The sequence below is a fragment of the Acomys russatus genome, chromosome 27, assembly GCF_903995435.1.
Source record: "Acomys russatus chromosome 27, mAcoRus1.1, whole genome shotgun sequence".
Taxonomy (NCBI): domain Eukaryota; kingdom Metazoa; phylum Chordata; class Mammalia; order Rodentia; family Muridae; genus Acomys; species Acomys russatus.
Window position 1 is genome coordinate 43081680 of NC_067163.1, and position 5475 is coordinate 43087154.

The 5475-nt window shown below is 35.7% G+C and overlaps 1 pseudogene; it reads right to left on the reverse strand.

The window, feature by feature from the left end:
* Positions 1-409: 409 nt before the first annotated feature.
* LOC127210361 (uncharacterized) lies at positions 410-520 on the reverse strand (annotated as a pseudogene).
* Positions 521-5475: the final 4955 nt, after the last annotated feature.

The window sequence follows — 5475 nt, forward strand, 5'->3', positions numbered from 1 at the left end:
TCCACCACTTACTGAGAAGTGGTACCTGGGGTCTCTTTGTATCTGGTGTCATCTCAGGAATGATCTCACAGTGCTATGTTGCATTCATGCATTATGGCGCCAGGCAGGGGGTCATCAGGGGCATGATCACCCGCCTCCTTGGCCAGATCTGCATGGTACCTCACTAGTGGCCCTTCCAGGCTGTCTCTCTGGCTTGGGCCGCATGGTGCCGGTGGTCATCTTGGGCTTGTTCCTCACCTGGCCCAGGCTAGTGACCCAATGCAAGGGTTATCTGTCTTGGGCTCACTCCCTCCTGGGCATTTCAGTCCCAGGTGGGGTTCTTCTAGTCCCCAGCTTGTTCCCAGTACTGGGAGCCTTTGGTGTCTGCAAGGCACCATATTGGTGGTCATCTCAGGCTGTGTTTTCAGAGACTGTTAGGCTAGGTGAGAACACTGAGCTTTGACATAGCCTTTCTCCTCTCAGCCACCTACTGATGCATGTGTAATATAGCAGCTGGACCTGCAATGCTTCTGGGGGCAGGTTAACTTGTATTTTTCTTATCATAAACAAAAACAGAAAGCACACACACACACACACACACAAACACACACACAAACAGAACAAAACAAAAAAACAAAGACTGATACTACTTTCATTACTCCCAGCTTGCCTTTCTGTCTTTATTTACAACTCAACACACACATTATATTCTACAGTGCCTACTTCTTCATGTTTTTAATTATCTGTCTGGGGGTGGTTTGACTAGCTTATAACCCCGAGAGATTCATATGGTTGGATGCTTGGCCCATAAGGAGTGGCTATTAGGAGGTGTGGCCTTGTTGGAGGCAGTGTGTCACTGTAAGGGCAGGCTTTGAGGTCTCATACGCTCAAGCTATGCCCCATGTGGCACAGCTCCCTTCTGCTGCCTGCAGATCAAGACATAGAACCCTCAGCTCCTTCTCCAGCACCACGTCTGCCTAGATGCTGCCATGTCATGATGATAACGGACTAAAACTCTGAACCGGTAAGCCATCCCCAATTACATGTTTTCCTTTATAAATAACAGTTGCCTTGGGGGGGTCTGGAGAGATGGTTCAAAGGTTAAGAATACTGACTGCTCTTCCAGAGGTCCTGATTTCAATTCGCAGCAAGCACATGATGGATCACAACCATCTTTAATGTGATCTAACGTCCTCTTTTGGCATGTAGGTGTACATGCAGGCAGAACACTGTATAAATAATATATAAATCTTTTTTTAAAAATTGCCTTGGTGATAGTGTCCCTTCACTGACATGAAACTCTAAGACACTGTCTTTTAAGAATTTATTTTGCATGTGTGTGTGTGTGTGTGTGTGTGTGAGAGAGAGAGAGAGAGAGAGAGAGAGAGAGAGAGAGAGAGAGAGAGAGAGAGAGAGAGATGGGCAAGACAGAAAGAGAGACACCGAAACAGAGACACACAGAGAGAAAGAGAGACAGAGACAGAGAGAGAATTGTAATTGTGGGTGTATGCACATGGGAATGTGGGTATACATAAGTGTATGAATGTAGAAGGAAGAAATTGACATTTGGTTTCTTTCTTCAATTCTTCTTCTTGAGACAGTGTCTCTCACTGCATCTAGCTCTGGCATCTTCCCATCCCTAAGTTTAGTATAATATTTAAGTTAACAATTTACTCAACGTGCAACTCAGTAGGGCCATTTTTATTATATTAGCTGAAGAGAAGGAATGTCTTTAAGAAACACTTATACATAAATGATCACAACATCTGCAAATCAAAAATTGGAAGTCACATTAATATGGAGACATCATCAGTAAGGATGTCATTTGAGTTCAGGGACAAGTGTGGCTAACTGAATAGTTTATATTTTTCATTGCAGAAATGTTCTGACGCCAGGAGCAATGATTTAACCATCATAGTTCTGGGTACTATATTGCTTAGGTTGGCTGAGTATGAGTCCTGTACAGCCACATAGGCCTCCATGATCAGAAGGGCCTGCACACTGACGTTCTGCAGTCATCCCCTCTTCAGTTCTCAATGACTTCGTTGTGGAATATATTTTGTATATAAATCATGATAAGGCTGTGGAACATGCATGTAAGCAGAAAAAATATTCAGTAACCATCCTATGATTAAGCAAAGTGGAAAAACTATGGGACAGGTCAGCTGGACACAAGAAGCACAGTGGGAAAGTGATGGCTAATATGGAGGTGCCTCAGTTTTCTCCCTCCCTCCTCCTTTTCCCTTTCTCTTTGGGGAATGTTAAAGGGTTAGAAATTCCTTACTCTGCTCACTACAGTGGACCAGAATCACTTGCCTTTTGTTTATTTGTTTATTTCTTTAGTGTCCTTTACATTTGGGATTGGCCTGGTATTTTTTTTCTTTTTTAATTCCTATTATATTATCAAACTTAATACATCTGATTTGTTTTTGTTTGTTCTGGTCTATAGATGCCTAGTTTAAGAAGCCAGTCTAAAACAATGGCCTTCCCTAATTTTGATTACCAACTTATAAAGGAACTAAACTGTAGATTACAAAGTTTCAGTGATTTTTCTTTATCCTAAGTAATAATATGTCAATTTAAAATCAACATTTTGAGCAATAAAGTACAAATGTCAATATGAATCCTAAGGTTCTATTTTTCAGTTTTAATTATTTAGAATGGCAGGGGGAAAGGCAAATAATATGAGAAATCAACAGGGAAGAATGGAAAAATATTTCATATATTTAATGGCATATTTTTCTATGCATTTTAAACATGGACTCTATGTAGTCATTTCACAGTGGTCCCTGCTAACTTTGGTACCACCTCTAAATGTAGGAGGCATAATATATTTTTTGATGGGGTCTTGCACTGCCTAGGATGGTGTCCAGTGACTTATGTAGCCAAGGATGACACTAGATTCCTGAACCACCTGCATACATACATGTGTCTTATGGGATTCCACTAATATGTCCAACTCACTTTTTAAAAACATCTTAATAACCATTTTCCTAGTCCATCTAAATTGTGTGGCAAAAATTTCTGTGACTTATTCTTTCTTTAAAAAATTAATAATGTGGTTACATATCTTGTTAAGTAATAACACTGAGTAATATTAAGTATAAATATGATGTGCTATCTTGTATTTTCAGAAACAAAAAATTGTGAGAAATGGAAAATTTATATTTTATTTTCATAAGATGAATGAAACATGTTCTAGCTATTAATTAAACTAAGCTTCCATTTTCCCACAATATAATACCATAAAGTTAATACAACTACAATTATGCTTTTAAAAGATATACAGTTATAATTTTAATAATGTGTGAGGAAAATGAATTATGAATTTCTTTTGCTCATGGCTTTTATGATATTGTTATTTCTAAATCCATTTGCCATCTTCCTTTACCTGTTTTAAACTTTTTATCACAATACTACTGAAGTTCTTATATTTCTTTGAAATTGCTTTTGACTTGAGATATATTCAGAGAAATCTTTAGTGAAAATCATGGAAAAATCTTTTATTATAAAGAGATAGCATAAGAACTTTATTAATATTAATGACATAATGTCTGTGTGGTGATAATAATAATATGGTAATATATAAAATATCAATAGAAGCAAAATCATTTCAAATTGTCTAATTTTTCAAGTCTTCCAAAAATCACTGGTTTATGATAACATTTATTCAGATTATTTCTTAAGCTTTGGTATTAAAACATCATCTAAGTTATTTTGCATGCTTTCTTCAGATAACTGAATATATTCTTATGTTGTCATCAGTAGAAATTCAAAGCGTCTAACAGGCATAATCTAACAAATAATGAAATGTGGAGTAATGGAGTCGTCATACAGTTTCCATTGTGGTTGCTTTGAAAGTGTATTTTTTGTCTTAGTAACTTTAAATTTTATTTTATGATGACGTGGTCTCTTTTTGGTACAAATTTACTGTGAGCAGCCTTCACTTATTTTTATTTATATTCAATATAACAACATTACTGAACTTCCTGTGTTTTTTTAACATTCTTTGAAATTGCTGTTGACTTGAGGTATGTTCTCAAAAGGAGCCAGTAGAGAAAATAACAAGTTTGTACACAAGAACAAAACAAATATAGAAAGTTATAAATATCATAAAAGAAAATTACTTCACCCTTTGAATTTTTATGCTTTTCTTTCAAGGTCTATGAGATGTTTTTTTTTTTTTTTTTCCCAGCTTCTCTAAGTTTCTCTCTTTTTAGTTGAGTTGTAATATTTTGAAATTTAAAGTTTTAAAATATATTATTGTCAAATTTATAAGTTTTGAACCATGTAATTCTTTTGAGTTTATATAATTATCTCTCAATATTATACAAATATATTTGTAATGTATAAAATCATTAATACTTACATTTATTCTTCTGTCATTAGTAATTTTGAACTCTTTATATAGAGAAAGAAAATTAATCACATATAAAAGACTTAGGTAAAACACCCGTATCTGAATTAGGCATGGTAACCCAAACCCATTGCCCTAGTACTCAGATACAGAGGCAAGAGAATTATTATGAATCCTATGAATTCAAAGCCAGTCTATGTTAAATTGCAAAACTGTTTTGAAACAAAGAGACTGTAGTAGTCAGAAGCCAATGGCAATGCATACCATAAAATTTTAGTTTGTTCTAGAAACACATCAATACCTTACACATACTCAAGACAAATTACATATGCAATGATCTTGTTGGAAAACATTATATCAGTGAAATTTGTTTCCCACAAACTATGTTTTAAGCCGATGTATCTGAACAAGAGCTAGTCTTGTTTTCTGACAGTAGGAAAGTTACACCCAGTCATCAGTTCTATTCACTTTTGGGGGGGGTATGTAAGCAATTTCTGTTCATTTTTGAAAACTAACATTATTTCCCAGATTAGGAAAATTGCTTTGCTGAGGAAGAAAAGAGAAAAGGAATAGGAGAATGGTGATGAGGAAATTGAGCACGAGAAAGAGGAAGGGGAGAAGGAGTTTGTTCTCCATAGTGAACTCTCAAGGTTATGTAACTCCTTAGCCCTCATCCTGCACCTGGAGAGCTGTTTTGTATTCCTCACAAGGCAGAATCCCATTCTCTTTTGATTACACAGTTCCCAGTTTAATAGGTACCAATTTAACATTACTTGCGAGGTTATTAAATCTAGAAAAAAAAAAAACTATTCTATTTCCTAGCAGTCTCATACAGTTACTGAAAAGAAATGAGCTGCAAAAATATACCTAGCATTACTTCCAACCTTTGGGAATATAAAGGTCTCTAAAAGTTAGAGTTTGAAAATAACATGGATATGAAAGTTTACATAAATAATAATTAAGATGACTACAATTAAACCACTTCAGTTGTGAGATTATTTTCATTCGCTGAAACAAGTGATGCAAAATATGAAGTAGAAACTCAGAATTTTCAAGCTATGTACAAAAGTGTTATCTGGTGGTAAGCGGATACAGCATATCTGTGCAATTTGGCCGTTCTGTATGGCTGAAATTTATAA